The sequence below is a fragment of the Bombyx mandarina genome, chromosome 20, assembly GCF_030267445.1.
Source record: "Bombyx mandarina strain Sakado chromosome 20, ASM3026744v2".
NCBI classification, from domain to species: Eukaryota; Metazoa; Arthropoda; class Insecta; order Lepidoptera; family Bombycidae; genus Bombyx; species Bombyx mandarina.
Window position 1 is genome coordinate 584,511 of NC_143226.1, and position 18,955 is coordinate 603,465.

An 18,955-nucleotide genomic window follows, 5' to 3' on the forward strand; every position below is an offset into this window, starting at 1 on the left:
TGGAGCCCATAGACATCTACAACGTGAATGCGCAACCCATCTTGAGATATAAGTTCTAAGGTCTCAGTATAGTTACAACGGCTGCCCCACCCTTCAAACCGAAACGCATTACTGCTTCGCGGCAGAAATGGGCGGGGTGGTGGTACCTACCCGTGCGGACTCACAAGAGATCCTACCAGTAAGGTGATGCTATTTGATACGATTCTGATGAAATTTTAATACTGCTTCACGGCAGAAATAGGCGGGGTGTTGTTGGTACAGTATTATTGTTATTGAAATGGAATAATACGTCTACGGTATACCTTATATCGTGGTAGTTCTAGACACAGATTACCACAAGGCGAACTGTAAACTAGTTCAAAACGTAAGGCAATTTATGCAGCGTAGAAAAAACAAAACTTATTTATTATAATAAAATTATTATTTATGTCATTAATAATGCATAATAATTATTACCATTACATTGTACTACGGCTTGAAATATCCAATTAAAACGAATTACAGCGTTCTTTATTACACGAATAAACAGCACTGAAACATTATATTCAATCCGTTTATTATATTTTCAATACGATAATCGACTCTATTGCCAGTCTCAATAAGGTTCTGCTGAAAATTTAAATTGATAAAACAATTTTATGTGAAGCAATTACGTAATTATACAAAGTTCAACATATGACATTCACGTCACGAATTTCCACTTAAGGCGTTTTAAGTGAAGAATTAATTTAAATTTATTGTTTTTATTATGTTGTTTACTTGTTTAATAAATACATAGAATGTAATAAGAATTTAATAAGTTTATGTAATATAGTAAAAAAATGGACAAGTGTTTTAGTTTTTTTAAAAGCCATGGTCGACTTGACTTTTTAGTCTTCGTTTTTCTGATACAGACGAATATATTCACACAATAGGTACATTAAGAAAATCTGGTGTTTTATTTTGCTGAGAAACCACCGTGGAAGCTATCATTGAGCTGTAGTTAAGCGAAAATGTAACAATAATTTGCATTAGACTTTTAATAGATTGACAGAACACTTTGAATTATCTATAACGCAGTAACATTGATATGGTGTCTGAACTTTTTGGCGGGAACGCGAGGAGTGAAGTTGTGTAATTAGTTTTATTTTGTCTATTTAGTGTTTCTTCAGGCTTAAATGTGTAATAACGGTGGTTTATTAAGTGTTTAATATCTGTGAAAGTGCACAAATGTTAAAAAATGAAACAAAGCCGCTGGACGTAACTTCTCGGGGTCCTCCAAAAAGTCCACTGAAAAAATGTAATTAAATGACCACCATTTTACTGAGATTATATTTCGTCCCATATCATCTCATTTCATTTAATTTCATCCCAGTTGATTAATGTTTCAAATTAGTCATCTTTATTTCATTTCACTCTATATTATCATTTTTCATAAAAATAAGAATATAAATGAAAATAAGACATGACTTAAAGGTCTTAGTTACCAGGTCATAAAATCCCTTAAAAAATATATTGTCTGTGATAAATAGGGCCATATTTAAACATATCGGTCGGCTACTTCTCTCTATAAGAGAACGTCTTGTTCGAGGTAAGGTTTGTCCGTATCGGATCGCGTCTGCAAGTCTAATCCGGGTTCTGTGAGTGCTGTTAGAAATTTATTAGGGAAATATCCTAAAGTTTAGTATTGAGTAATCAATGAATAGCGAGTTCTTGTGTTCAAAGAGAACGCGTAAAATTTGAGAGACTTCCCCCCTGGCCACAACCGGGAGCGGTGCTAAGAACGCACTTATTTCAAGGTAATATCGTGCCACTTTTGATAGGGACATTTGATTGGGCTCTCTAAATATATGTACCTCTGATGCCGCCGCCGTCGCAACTAGTCTAGCTGTGGCATACCCCCGCAAATCACGCCGCCCGCCGTGCCTTGCAACGAACCGCAAAACGCACCGCCAGTAGCTGTGGCCAGGCCCTTAGTCCGCTTCACTATGAAAGCGAAGAGCCGTTTCCGAAGGATAGCAACATTACAAAATGACTCGAAACATTCCCACAGATCATCATTGGTAGCATTCGTAAAAAATCGAGCTATTTGACGTAATTAAAGTCGGCACGTTGTTATGAGGTGAGTCGAAACGTCTACTGAACTGAACGCGGCTAATTGTGCATTATCGAACTCTGTCTTGGGGCGGTCATGAGCTAGCTCCGCGGTCCACACGACCGCCCGCCGGCGACCAGCCCATTCAAATACACGAGAAATAAATACATACTTAGATTACGGTATGTGAACCAACCTTAATGCAAGATTTTCAACGCTCTTTTATTAGCTTGTTATGTATGTTTGGTTATCTATCTATCTATATATATATATATAAAAATGAATTGCTGTTCGTTAGTCTCGCTAAAACTCGAGAGCGGCTGGATCGATTTGGCTAATTTTGGTCTTGAATTATTTGTGGAAGTCCAGAGAACGTTTAAAAGGTAGATAAATATTAAAATGCTCGGAATTAAATTAAAATAACAATTTTGTTTTCTCTTTGATGTGCCTCCGTCGGACGGATTCCTTTTGTTTGTTTTAAGTTTATTTTATACAAAAAGTTAGGTCTTTTATTTATCTATTGAGACACTACGGAGTCTGCCGGGTCAGCTAGTATATAATAAAATCTTTGAACCGATCATCGATGTCGATATAGTAATTTTGTAACTTGTAATTTTGCATTGATTAATTGTTTTGTTATTTCCGTTTGATATTTTCGCCTGTTTTTATTAAGTTCCAAAACTACACATATCTATTTAGGTTGGTAAAAAATAACAATTATGAATTTAAAATTAATATTGTTAGTCTAAATCGTGAGAAATTTAAAAACGAAATTATGATTAAAATTCTTGTGCTCATAAGCTCTGGTACCCAGGCCGCGTTTACCTATCTAAAAGAAAAATGATTAACGTGACATAACCATAGTGTGTTTACGAAAGAACTTTAAAAAGTACGTTACATTTAATTCGATGCGTGTACGAGAAATGCCATGAATTTCGTGTGCATATTTCGAGAATTTTCACTTTTTTTTTTTTCGTGTATTTTGGTACGTTTTAGTCCCTCGAGCGTTCTTTATGTGATTTTTAGGAATACAATTCACGTAATTTAAGTGTAACTGAAATTCGATGGGAAAAAAGTTAGCTTTCAAATTGTTTATGTAGTAGTTATGTGTGGACAACCGTTTTTTTTAAACCGGTGGTAGAGTTAACATTGTCTATACTTAATAATATTATAAAGAGGAAAGATTTGTTTGTTTGTTTGTTTCGAATAGGCTCCGAAACAACTGGACCGATTTGAAAAATTCTTTTTCCATTAGAAGCCGACATTGTCCCTGATGAACATAGGCTACTTTTTTTTATTTTTTTTTATTTTTATTTTTTGTTTCATGTGTGTTTTAATGTTTCCGAAGCGAAGCGAGGGCGGGTCGCTAGTTATTTATATTTTGACATTCAACAAGTGTGTCATACTGACATCTAAGTTGAAATAAATGATTTTGAATTTGAATTTGAATTTGCATATGCTATTTATGTAGCTTTTTTTTGCGTCACCCGACTTCAAATTGGAGATCAAAGATTCAACGGTACCTATGCTGTTGCTTAGACGGGTGGATGAGCTTACGGACAATTGCGTATTAAATAGTAATCAAAGCCTATAGACATCTACAACTACCTTCAGATTGCTTACCGAAGTTGGAAGCTATACGAGAACGCAGCAAATCCCGTAAAACAGTCGGCCTGATCCATCGAATTCTCCTTTTTTTTCCTATCTAACTTGATGGTCTAAATATCAGCGTAACCTTAACTAGTAGATGAGCTCACGGGGCTCAAACTTGACGATGTTGCTGACACGAACCCTAGCAAGGGCCATGCTTCGCAGGATCTACCACCGGATCGGTTACGCGACTCACTGAAAAGAGCCCTTCCTCGCAAGCGACGGGCTCGAACAGTAAATTAACCCACAGACACAGTCCACTGAGTTTCTCGCCGGATCCTCTCAGTGATTCTCAGTGATCCTCTCAGGTTGAGCCCGTGAGCTTACCCACCCTTCTGAGTGTAGCTGGAATAAGCCCCTTGAACTATCAGCGAATAGGTTGGGGAAAAAAAATCACTTTTCGTGAGCGAGTTACTTAAACTTCTTCTTACGATATAGTATCGCGTTTATATTGTGCTAACTATCTCCTGTTAATAGTTTAAAAAGTAATAGTAAAAAGTCGTCGTGACTTAAAGGATAAGCGTTAGCAACTTCGTCAGGTTCGAGCCCCGTGAGCTCACCTACTTATTAGGTTACGCTGATATAGCCTTTCAAGGGCTATAAGCTTAGGTAGGAAAAAAAATATCTAACAATATGTGTAATCTTGGTATTACAATCTAATTTTGTTATTTTGATACATGGAATAAAATGTAAAGCCGGTTTCCCTTCTCAAAAGCATGGGCACAATAATTTTCTGTTCCAAACACGCAACTTTGTGATTCGGTCAGTTTTATTGTGACGGCTATTGTTTGAGTTAAGCGTGAACGTGGCGAGGGTCATCATTTTTTTAAATCGTACTCATAAAGTTTTTGGATGTACGTACCTACCCATAATAAATTTTCGTTTTATTTCAAAATACTGGGCTACTTGGGATTTCGATTTAGAACAGTTGTTCCTTTTCGTATGTTACTATTACCCCTACTACTTTTAAGGGAAACTCATTTTACCCCCAAATGACGTTTGGATACATAGGGGTTTTTATGCTCGATCCTATAGGTATCTATGTTTCAGGGAGTGCTGTAAGTAAATATTTTAAATGATTCCAGCATGTGTTTGGAAACAAATTTCTCTCTCTCTCTCTGTCGTTCTCTCTCTCTCTCGTTCTCCCTCTCTCTCTCATTCTCTCTCTCTCTCCCTCTCTCGTTCTCTCTCCCTGACTCATTATTTTACCATTGCATCACCCAGAACAGCTTTAGAACAGACGGGAACAGATTTTTCTTTACTACACTCTGTGAAGACACTGTTCAAAGTAATCAGGTCCGGGGAGTACTTGACGCAGGATCGCGTCACCGCGTTGCCGGTGTGCGCGGTGCCAACAAAGGGTGTGTGTGTCTGCTGTGTACCCCATGACAGATCAAAGAGCAGGGGCCGCATCCAATATGCCGGTGCACTGACGCGATAATAGTGACGCGCTGGAGATATATTTCGATTGGTGTTGTTTTTTTTTTCGAAAAACTAAAACTATGACATTAAATGAACATAAATGCTTAACCGAAATATTACCTTTCTAAATCCAAAAAATATTTTTTTAATAGCTGCTAAATTTATTTGAATAGGTACAACATTAAGACCACTTTCAGTTTTTTTGTGATATTGCGTGTAGCCTGTAGATTTAACACTGGAAGCAGCTTAATAAATTATTTGAAGTACTATTCATTCACTAAATAATTTTATTTTTGAATATAATTCGGTAGTGAAAACTACTATAGACAATTCATTGTATCGACTTTAAGTCACATCACTACGAATTAAGTGAATGCATTCAGAATTTCGTTTTTAATCGACCTCAAATTGGGCGCGAAATGAGTTCTTAATAGTGTGACCCGGTCCCCATGCGCCGCCATTTACGAATATCTTCATTTCAATTACGAATTCCAAAATTCATCATAGGTTCAGTTGTTTAATTAATTCGCGATTTATGAGGCTCGGTATTACAGGTTTTTTTTTGAATTTTAAGTCACATGTGTTAAATTTTGTTTTTAAAAAACCCAGCCGCCATTTTGAAATTTCGAGTACTAAAGTATATGAATATACAATAATATAACAACGCCGGATTTAACTGACCCTATCATTATCGTTTACACATTATTTTGGTTTGTTTTTTTAAATCCACGAAACATTTCTTAGGTTATAAGTATTTGTTACAAAATGCTTGAAAGGGAATGATGGATATATGTACATATACATATTAATAACAGAATATTTGCGCAACAGATCCATTGAAATTATTTCCTATTTAATAGTCAAAAAAGATCCGATCACATCGTACTTATAAACTACATGTTACATAAACAAACAATTATCTACGTATACTCGTAAAATAAACTATTCTTACCGCGTAATTTTTCACAACCTAACCATTTGATAATCGACTGTTTCCCTCCGAAATCTGACAGCTCAATTACAATCACCGTGACGGGTGACATTTGTTCAAATTGCTTGTTTTTTATGAACATTAATACGATCTTTAGCTAATCCGAAACGCTCTTAGCTCGTTGGTATAAAAACTAAATTCGCATTCAATACAAAATGAAGGTCGCAAAACCTGTAAAACAACCTTATAACGTAGATATTGAGTTCTAATTCGTACAAACGATTTATATTGTTGACAAGTAGTATATTTATTTTCAATAATTTTAACATACAAACTCTTTTAGTAGCATTATAATAAAATTGTGTTTCGTTTAACACAGCTAATGTTGACGGCAAGTTATTTTGTTTAAAATGACGCTTTATTCGCTCCATTTCGCGTTTAATACGCGTGTAAATGAGTTCTTTATCGCGGCGTGCTTTAAGCATTCTGTTTGTATAGTTTCATTCGTTGTGGGGTGAATAAATTAAAGCAATAAAAAAAAAACGTTAATTAGGCGTTTCGCTTTCGGATTCGCTATGGCGATTTATGAATTTAGTTTCATCTGTTGTTTCGGGTGATTCACAGGCGTATCTACGGAACACGAATTTTAAGGTTCAAAATGCTCTGTTATAATGTTATAAACCACCGATATATTATTATATCTATATATTAATACGTGAAGCAAAAACTTTGTATCCCTTTTTACGAAAATTGCGCGGACGGAGGACTATGAAATTTTCCACACTTATAGAGAACATAGAGAAAAAGTGCACAATGCTAACATTTTTTTTTTTAGAATAATGCATAAAAGATACATTAAATCAATAAAGAAAACATTACAGACACTACCATATATTTGACACAACACATATATATAAATGTACTCTTTGTTTATTGTCAATTGTCAAACTTTTGTTAGTGTTTAAAGTCTGTGGTCAAATTGAGAATAGATGAATATTATTTGTCTTTATTATTATTTTACTGGTGGTAGGACCTCTTGTGAGTCCGCGCAGGTGGGTACCACCACCCTGCCTATTTCTGCCGTGAAGCAGTAATGCGTTTCGGTTCGAAGGGTGGGGCAGCCGTTGTAACTATACTTGAGACCTTAGAACTTATATCTCGAGGTGGGTGACGCATTTACGTCGTAAATGTCTATGGGCTCCAGTAACCACTTAACACCAGGTGGACTGCGAGCTCGTCCACCCATCTAGCAATAAAAAATGTATAGTGTAGTTTTGGCGAAATCTGTGATTATATTAAATAAGTATTTGACAATAGAACCATAATAATGCTTAAACATCAAATTTCAATTGATTAAAGTCGAATTTCGACTACTGCGCGACTACTAATATTAATGATATCTTGATTTGAATAGTGAAATAAATTTCTATTATTCAAATTTATTTTGCGCGCTCACAAACAATGAATAACACTTAAATTGTCATTTATTTGCGATACGTACCCCGCTGTACATAATATATTATATTTTACATAAAGACGTTTCTCATTCAATGCACCTGCCCCTCAAATCACGCCTACAGTACTTAAAGCACGCATAATGCCCTCAAGTTGTGTATTACGTTAAGCATTAATAATCTTTATAGCAACGTGGTAAAGACGAAACTGGTGTGAAGTGTATTATCTGTACTAAGAAAAGGCATCTGCCATCTGAAAGTCTTGGTCAAAGAATTTGAAAGTGACAGAATGTTTTTTACATTTTGTGGATGCCTTGAATTTTTCTCAGCTAAAATTACTTAGTACCGTTTCGGAGAAGACTACGCTTGTCAGGGTCACGTTTGGTATTTTTTTTCCCCTACCTATTAGCTGGTAGCCTAAGGGGCTATTCCAGCTACGTCCGGACGGGTAGGTAAGCTCACGGGCTCAACCTGAGAGAATTTCCTAACACTAGCCCTAGCAAGAGCAGTGCTTCGCAGAGTCTAGCACCGGATCGGAATTGCGACCCACTGAGAAGATCCGGCAAGAAACTCAGGGGGCTGTGTCTATGGGTTAATTTACTTCCTTAGCCCTTTGTCATAGGCGACGGGTTCGGCGAGGATGGTGACCGATGCTTGAGAAGCCTAAAAGAACTTAGAGTGAATCTGAGGGATCCGACAACACATGTTATAATTACCTAATTAGTGAACTTAATAGTCAAAGTAGTATTCGTGATATTAATAGTATTAAATGCACCAGTGGATAGCCGAGTTTACAATCCATCTAATATTAGGCGGCCATTGCAATAGCCAAACAACCAAAGCCAAACCATCAAAAGAGTCTAACTCGCTATCATGCCACATAGTCTTTTGGCCATGTATTTCATGCGATACCCACACTAAAGAGCTACGTCCATTGTACTATTTGAACGTATGATATAAATAACCCAATTTTTTTCGTTGCGAAAGTACTCCTTCTATGTGGGAAGGTACTGCGCTCACCTGTGTCGTACAGTTAGCGTAGTGGCGGATCGTAAGCTGCCGCCCCGAGCTATCACGACCGACTGCGCCTTTACACGCGCGCACACTCCACATGTAGGTACCAACATCTAAATAAGATGTAAAAAAAAAATTTTTTTTTTAAATTTCATCGATGTGATTGGCCACTTTTAACTCACCATCACAGAAACTTTTAGTTTCACTATCCGAAATATATTAAAATTTTGATTGTCAGATTTGGTTTATAATTTACTAGATCATCCTTGTTGCACTTTTTAAATATTTGATTCTTTGAAAAATCTTTGCGCGTCGTTCATCGTAAATTGTTGTGAATGTGAAATTAACATAAATCTTTCCGGACGTGCCAAGAATCTCAGTAGAATATTAAATGCTAGTGCACAAAAGACGTCCGAACCTATGCAATAAAACACTAGACAAATCTTTTATTATCTGATGACATTAAAGTTGAACTTTCGTCAATCGAACTTCTTGAGTAAAATACCATAGATAATATAATTAAATGACAAATGGTTTCCAGTCGCGAATCGTGAATAAGCATGGCATTATTATTTTTCAGAAATTATACCAACGTATTCAAAACTAAAAGGCTTTCATGTCATTGTGAATTTAACCAGTGATTGTATAACACGCTTCCGAATTAAAGTCCCGGATACCGATTCCGTATTCTTTGCTCAAAGCATTTGGCATTTGGAATCAACATTCTCCTGCCCTTCTCCCAGTCACCTGGGGTCGGCGCAACATGTTTTCTCCTTCTATACTCCTCTATCATATATCATTTCTTCGCTCACTCCCCTCTTATACATATCGTCTTTCACGCAATCCATCCATTGCTTCTTAGGTCTACCTCTTCCTCTGTATTTCATAATATACTCTGTGCTATTATTCCTATTTATCGCAATACTATTTATATGTTAACAGACATTTACATGTTCCGTAATAAGTGACTTTGAAGTTTAAAATTTTATAAAAATGTTTTTGCAAATCCGTAATTGTGAAACACGTTTTTTTTTTGTTTTTTTTTAATATGTAAATTGTGAATGTTACAATTTTTCTTATTATTTTTATTAACTGGATAGTGGAAGGGCGCCTTTCGAGCCCAAATAGATAAGTATAACCACTCTACCTATCTCTGCGTTGCACTGTAAAACTGAGACATAGAACATACATAGGTCTCGAGGTGATTGAAGTTGTAGATGTCTACAGGCTCCGGTGACCATTTAACACCAGGTGGGCTAATAGTTCGTTCAAGCCTTAAAAAAAACCTAATAATAAAAAACTATGGTTTTAGCAATGTTGACAACCAATGTATACAGATATAAGACTAAATTTAGAAAATAAATGTAGGATTGGTAAGAACGGAACGTATGAAAACAGCGTGGAATGGAACGTTAAGATGTGAGTGAGAGATAACGGTAAGAAAGGGAAAAGAGAATGACAGAGAAAAGCAAGATGGCGAAGACGATTGAATGAGCAAGGCGTAAAAAAGCTGTCAGCTAATTTTTTATTTTAACGGAATAGATTTTGGAAGCAATCAATACAAGTGCAACAATAGAATAGCTTTATTTCATGCTCCACAATCTTAATTCTACATACATGTACTGAACAATTTTCATATTTACGGCACCCGCGTCATAGGGGTTATTTCAAGCTGGAGATCCTTTGAGGTTTTATTAAATACAGTTTTTAACCAGCCAGTGCTAATGGATGTGAGTTGACCGCCGTCTGTCATTACCATGGCGCCTGCCGCTAATTGTGCCTCTAATATTATTATCGTTTAGGATTTCTGTCATTCACTCGTCTCGAATATGCACAGGTTCCACTGTTAAGACAATCGAGAAACTTCTACGTACATTCCGTTGATTTTCAACAGACGTAATTTCTGCAGTTACCTTACAGTTAATTGCTATTATATAGATGTAGATAATTAATTACAATATCAAGTATTTCAACCAAATAAATATGTTTACTTAACTTTGAGAAGAATACCTCTGCTTCGATTATGTAAAGTAATGTTTTAAATTTTACGGCTTCAGGAAGTGCTTCTTTGACTTTTGCTATACCTAATCGACAATATTTACTAATTTCTTGAAACAAATTTATGAAGAAAAGAAAAACATAAAAGTGACATTGTAAATTGTTATATCGAAAAAAAAAAAAAAAACTTTCAATGTTAGTAAACTTTACACGTCACAAAATTATAAGCCTCCAGCAGTTCGCGACTAAAAATACGAGTTTCCTTTTTTCTTTTTCTTTATTCATTTACAAATAAATACGTAAATATATTATTATGTTGAGGCGCTTCGAACTGAGTCCCTTCTTTATTTCAAGTGAAAGTCGTGTTTTTCGTTCAACTTTTAATTAACACCACAGACGACGTAACAGCAGCTTTATTTTGCAGCGGTTTACATGGATAAGGTTCTTTTCATTTTTGGCGGTAATTTTTTTTTTTAAGGGTTTTTGTGACCTGGTAACTAAGATGTTTAAGTCATATCTTATTTTATGATTTTTTTTTTATGAAAAATGACGAAATGAAACGAAATGAAGATGATTAATTGGCGGCAATTATAGGTAATAATGTTACAGACTATCGCCCTACGAACATGTCATGCGTTCCGGATCACGCATCATAAAAAGGTAGGGTTCTTAAACGACACTTGCAGTTACCTGAAGAAGCAATTGTGAATCGATTTCGCAATAATGCATTTCCTACCTATGCTGACAGCCTTGAGAGGCTATTTCAGCTTTTCTTTGACGTGTAGGCGAGCTCACGGGGCTCAAACCGGGAGTGTTTCTAGCACTGGCCCTAGCAAGAGCAGTGCTTCGCAGAATCTACCCCCAGATCGGAAACGCGACCCACTGAGAAGATCCGGCGAGAAACTCAGTGGGCTAAAATAATGTATACACACACAATCGAAGAATACGCATCCGATACTAACGTGGCGTGTAAGACTACAATATACGAAGGCAACAGATGAAAGGCTCGGTTTAAAAAATAAAAACAAGTAAAGATCATAAAGAACAAAAAGCGTTATCATGGATGTAGGGAGTCGAGGCCGCGTATGGGCGGCGCGGCCCGGTCGTTTATCGTGACGGCCCGGGGCGCGTGCCTGCGCACTGACACTCGCCCAGTAGTGTCCCGACTGCGTATCCGAACAGCCCGAAGTATCCGCAGAAGACGGATATTACGTTACCATATAAGCGAAGTATCCGCACAAGTCGGATATTACGTTATACTCGACGGCAGATAGGGGCAATCGGCGTGGAATAATCCGGAACAGACTTTAGTTTCGAAGAGGTGGTCATGACCCTCAGTATTGAGGAAACCGAAGCGGGAAGAAGAAGAATAAGCAAAGTATCCGCAGAAGTCGGATATTACGTTAACAAACCTAATTAGATTTAGAACGCACGAACTAAGCCGTCACCGTTAAAAGCAAAGCTGTTTAATCCGTTATTATCGTCGAGTGATGAACAGATTTGTTTGAAGTTTAATTTCCTTGTATGTACTTATTTTAAAGGTATAGATGATTTGGAAATACGTGACTTTCTAATGGTTATGCCTAAAATTTTATTTCTTTCGGATATGTAGAAAATATCCGATCAGTCACGGATCTACCAGAACAGTGGACCGTCGTGATCTGACCATAACACCGCACTATATTACCTTATAAGAAAATACTATTCACTATTTACTTAATGATATTGATAATTTGACTTCATTATTTAATATTGTCTAATGTTTTTTTATTTATTATGTCCTACATTCTGGCGAAACGTACGTTCAATGTAAAGTTATCGGACAACATCGCAAATCACTTAAAAAGGCTAGGTACTAATATGAATACTCGAAAAAAAATCTCGTGTCTATGACTCACTAACAACGCAAAAAACGTACGAAATTATTGAAACCAAAACTCAAATAACTAAGCCTAAACTTAACAAACCTCAGTCGGCTAGAAACACCCAAAAGATTCCCGAAAATAAAATAAAAATCATGAATAAATTCAACGAAACAAAAAACGAAGCGAAACTTATCGAGACTTTGAGACAACTAGCTAAAAAATGAGGGTTCCCCGGACCCCTATATTATATCGACTATAACCAGAGCGTACCCTATCGTTTATATAGTATCGGCCACAAATCTAATATGAATAATGACAACGTTTGATGCAGCCTAAAAGATCTATTTAGTAGGACGGACTTGCACTGTGTCATGCTGGTGATTTATTAAAAAAAAAATGTTTAAAAAAAACGCATCAAAGTTGATGGCCGATTTTATAGTTATTCTTTCAGTCTTCTTTAAAAAAACATTCTGTCGAATGATTTGAAATCTATATACTAATACGTGAAGCAAAAACTTTGTATCCCTTTTTACGAAAATTGCGCGGACGGAGCAGTATGAAATTTTCCACACTTATAGAGAATTTAGAGAAGAAGTGCACAACGCTAATATTTTTTTTAAATAATGCATAGAAGATACATTAAATCGATAAAGAAAACATTACACACGCATGCATACTATTTATTGTCAAACTTTTGTTCTTGACGTCTGTGGTCAAATTGAGAATAGATTAAATATTATTTGTCTTTGTTAATATTTTTTATAGTGTAGTCTTGGCGAAATTTGTGATTATAGAAGTATAAAATACAATCATAATAGTGTACAAACTTACAATTCCAATTAATTAAAGTCGAATTTCGACTATTACGGGACCTCTAGAATAAATATGGCACTAACTTAAAAAAAAAAGCAACATTAAATAAGTTTCGTATGTTTCGATGGCACATCAAGATTGCAATTACGAATCGATTGAATCGAAAATCGATTTTATTAAATTAAAACACACATAATTTACGCCTACACTATTACTGTTAAAGTACGGGACGTGTTTTTTTAAATAGATCTCAAACTAACATTTTGATTTTAGATCGCATTTGACTTTCTAGTCACAACACTTCAAGGCGCGTTAAAATTATAATATGTCCGACAAAAAATAACTGAAAAAATAAATAAAAAAAACTAATCAAACTACAATTTATGCTACTATTTAGTAAACTGAACTTCAAAACTTTTGGCGCTAAACTTGTAGAATATTCCCTGCGTTCTGCCTATTTCTACTATCTAAATTGTTTTATGGTAAAATTTGAAGAATAGGAGATCATTTATTTCACGTCTTTGTATGTATATACGCTAAAAGTCGTCGTGGCCCAAAGGATAACACGTCCGGTGCATTCGTATGTAGCGATGCAACGGTGTTTGAATCCCGCAGGCTGGTAGGTACCAATTTTTCTAATGAAATAGGTACGTACTTAACAAATGTTCACGATTTATTTCCACGGTGAAGGAATCGTGTAATAAAAATCAAACCCGTAAAATTATAATTTGCGTAATTACTAATGATAGGACCTCTTGCGAGTTCGCACGGGTAGGTACCACCACCCTGCCTAATTCTGCCGTGAAGCAGTAATGCATTTCGGTTTGAAGGGTGGGGCAGCCGTTGTAACTATACTGAGGCTCCAGTAACCACTTAACACCCGGTGGGCTGTGAGCTCGTCCTCCCATCTAAGCAACATTTTTTTTTATCAAAAACTAAAACAGCATCTTGCGAAAACACGTAAAGCATCTTAGGACCATCTTAAACCATCTAATTCCGTATTGAATTGAATTAATGAAATGATTACACCATATTAGTTAATAAGTCATTTATAAAATCACACATCGAAGACAGGTACTCCTGTGTGAGGAGTCAGCACACAGCATGCACGCTGTGACTCACCGCGGGACGCCGACTCACCGATGCTTACGTAACTGACCTAAAAAATACAAAGAGTTTTTTTTTGGAGAGATTTTATGACCTGGTAACTAAGACCTTTAAGTCATGTCTTATTTCAATTTATATTCTTATTTTTACGAAAAATGATAATATGAAATGAAATGAAGATTTTTAATTTCAGACATTAATCAACTGGGATGAAATGAAATTAAATGAGATGAGATGATATGAGATGAAATATAATCTCAGTAAAATGGTGCTCATTTACTGAGACTTTTTCAGTGGAATTTTTGGAGGATCCTGAGAAGTTCCGTTCAGCGGCTTTGTTTCATTTTCCCACATTTGTGCACTTTCACAGATATTAAACAGTTAGTAAACTACCGTTATTACACATTTAAACCTGAAGAAAGACTAAATGGACAAAATAAAATAAATCACACAACTTCACTCCTCACGTTCCCGCCAAAAAGTCATACAAAGAGTTAAGGATCTTATAATACAGTATTACTAAATTGTAATTGTGAACCTAAAAAATGGATCGATTCTTGGATAGCCCCAAAAGACACATCGTTTTTCCGACGCAGAATTCACATACTGCGAGAAAGATGGGAGAAAGTAGTCGCTAGAGTAGTAGTCGCTTTGTTCCTTATAAATTTAAATAAACCTTTTATTTTGAAAAAGAAACAGCGAGAACTTATTCAAGGTCTTAATAAGATATTCATTATTGAATACTCTATAATGGAGAAATATAGACCGGATTAATAGGTTCCGTTGGGGCTAAATTCCACAAATATCAGATACACAGTCCAGACTGAGATACGAGATGACAGATGATGTGATGATGATGGTACATGATGATACGAAATAAGCAACATAGTAACTACATACTGGCAACCCTATGGCCTCAGAATAAGCCCTACTATAACAAACTATATTTGTAAAAAAAGGAGGAAGCTATGTAATGTTTATTCATCCTTCTCATTCAGTCGCGACTCCGATCCGGTGGTAGATTCAGCAAAGCACTGCTCTTGCTAAGGGAGATGCTAGCCACGTTATTCAGGCTGAGGTCCGTGAGTTGGTCCTCCAGTCACGACGAAGCCAGAACAGACGCTCGAGGCTAATGGCAGGAAAAACGCAAAAAAAAAAATATCGGATTTTTTTTATTGCTTAGTTGGGTGGATGAGCTCACAGCCCACCTGGTGTTAAGTGGTTACTGGAGCCCGTAGACGTCTACAACGTAAATGCGCCACCCACCTTGAGATATAAGTTCTAAGGTCTCAGTATAGTTACAACGGCTGCCCCACCCTTCAAACCGAAACGCATTACTGCTTCACGGCAGAAATAGGCGGGGTGGTGGTACCTACCCGTGCGGACTCACAAGAGGTCCTACCACCAGTAGAAATTCCTTTAGACGTTCGTTTGATCGTGATGAAACTCAGTGACGAAGATATTTTTTTATAGTGTCACAGCCACGTTGATGTCAGTATGTTGCGAAAAACATTGACGAAAACATTTCGAAAAAAAAAAAAAACTTACGCCTTTTTTTACCGGTATCCCTGTGGTATTATTTACGATTTTATTACCCACGCTAATTAACGAAACTCCTTATAGCGCAGTAATGTATGGAACATGTCAGAATTAATAAACTGCCAATATCAAGTGTCAGCACGCGTCATAAAATGAGCTGGATGTTTTTTATATGTAGCCACCCCCTAATGTGTGGCGCGTGCACGAGAGAGTATTGTGCACGCGCCTTAATGTCGAGTGGTCGAGGGAAAACATAGTAATTTTATTAATAGAAAAATTGGTAAAACGCATAATAACAATGAGGTATTGAAATTCGAACCTTGATTAGGTGCGTTTTTGTGATTGATCTTATTTTTACATTAGTGGACCGTGGCTTGGTTTTATTTTTATTTTTTATTGCTTAGGTTTGTGGACAAGCTCATGACGCACCTGCTATTAAGTGGTTACCGGAACCCATAGACATCTACAACGTAAATGCCACCACCCACGTTGAGAAATGAGTTCTAAGGTCTCAGTATAGTTACAACGGCTGCCTCACTCTTCAAACCGAAACGCATTACTGCTTCACGGCCGAAATAGGCAGGGTGCCGTGCGGACTCACAAGAAGTCCTACCACTAGTAATAAAGCTATCCATGTAACGTAGATTTTTCCATAAGGATAATAGTACATTTGATTTTCCCGCCAAGAAGTAAAATTCGATGCAAATATGCATAAGGCACGCGCGACTGCCGCCAGTTCGAATTTGAATTTGAAATTCGAATGCGTTCGAAAGTTCTCTGTAATGCGATTTGTGGCGTATGAGCGCTCGCGAGCGACGGAGGGTTCTATTACGGAATCGATCCTTGAGATTACATTCAATCGGCATTTTATTCCGATTTCGAATCTTTTGATGTTTTTGTTTGAAAAAAAAAAGAAACATGGAATATTGGAATGAAGTTCCCTTTTTTTTTTTCATTTCATTTGTAAGTTAACGTGCTTATACGTTTTACGCTTTACGTAACGTGAAGAGTGAAAAAAACGACTTTAATTAAATAATCTAGTCTTAAATGAAAATAGTGATACTTCATGACTTACGAAAAAAAAAAAAATACACGCTATAGCTTTATACTTGCGTTACTATCTCTGAATTAAATTAAAAAAAAAAAATCTCGATAACAAGTCGACAGTATTCTAGGCTGTTTGTGGTATTAACATAAAATAAATTCAACATCTCAATTTTATATCATTTAATTTTAATTAACTAGAGATTGGTGGATGACATTAATTTATAAATTCTATTAAGAAATATAGATTACATGTAATATGATTTGTTAATTTATTCCGGCTATGATGATGATATTAGTCGTAAATGTCATTTTTTAAATGAGTTCGTAACTTCTAGAATTCAATTAAATTCAAAATTGACATATATTCGAATATGTCATTTTGGCGTGACCAAGTAAAATATATATTTTTAAATAATTTAAACTGTTTCATCGACTCTTTAATTTTTTCAATTATTTTTTATTGCTTAGATGGGTGGACGAGCTTACAGCCCACCTGGTGTTAAGTTGTTACTGGAGCCCATAGACATCTACGACGTAAATGTGCCACCCACCTTGAGATATAAGTTCTAAGGTCTCAAGTATAATTACAACGGCTGCCCCAACCTTCAAACCGAAACGCATTACTGCTTCACGGCAGAAATAGGCGGGGTGGTGGTACCTACCCGCGCGGACTCACAAGAGGTCCTACCACCAGTAATAAGTAATTTATGAACGAGTTACAATTTGTATTAAAACAATAGTTACATTAAGCACTACTTTTATAGGCGTAGGTATAATTATTATTGTAAATAGCACCTTAATACTTTTCGAAATATTCTAATATTAATTAATCATATTTAATTCATAAATGGGCAGTGTAATGGAAATTCTCATAACTGAATCTCTTGGTCAAATGTTATATCAGCTTTCATTGTCTCATGTCCCTCGGGAAAGGGAGGAGAGACTCAATATTCATTTTCCTAGGCCTATTGTCTTTTGGTTTAATTCGTTGCAAGATATAAGACAAATTAAATTTCACTCACGTAACCTGAATTTTGTCTTCAGAGCATTATCGTGAGGTTTCGCTGTGGATCCTGGCTACAGAGCAGTTGCAGTGATCGAAGCCCTAAGTACGTCATTAGGGATCCTCCCGATCCACTAACGGTGCTTTTAGGTACCTCAAGCACCAGTCACCCTCTTTGCCGAACCGGCGACGAAGGGCTCGACGAGCGAATTAACCCATAGACAGCCCACTAAGTTTCTCGCCGGATCTTCTCAGTGGGTCGCGTTTCCGATCCGTTGGTAGATTTTGCGAAGCACTGCTCTTGCTAGGGCTGGTGCTAGCAACACTCCGGTTTGAGCCCCGTGAGCTCACCTAAACGCGCTCGCTGAAATAGCTTCTAAATGCTATCCAGCATAGGCAGGAAAAAAAAAGTGATCGAAGTGGACGGCGAGAAAGAAAACCGACCGAATGATCATTGTTCTATGCTCTTCGTATATACTGTGTTACTTATAATATTTTGTATTCAAGTTTAACAATATTCGCTATGTGTATGTGCATTACTATAATTCTCATGTTGTATTTGTTATTTTAGCTGATCTACACACACTCATCACTTTTAATTATTATTCTCATAATCCTCTCGCAGGTCTGCTGGAAGAGATTTCTTAAAGAAATAAGCAGTGCAGTAATTTTCCTATTACTCTGTACTATGTCTTCTTTTTTGCGTATATGTTACCGGAAATGTATGAAATCAAGGAATTGTATACAAATCCTAGGAAATGTGTACAATTCCGATACTATTTAGGAAATGTATAAAATATTGTTTGAAAAACTATTTAATGCATAGATATCCTAGGAAATGTATAAATTTCCTCGGAATTGTATATAATTCCAATATCGTATTAGGAAATGTATAAAGTAAATGCTTTCTGTAATAAAACACGTTGTTAATAATATTTTTTTATTATAACACTTATTGAGACAATCGGGTAACAGTCATACCGTAAAATAATAATAATATATTCATATTATCTTACTAATTAAAACTTCTAAAATCAA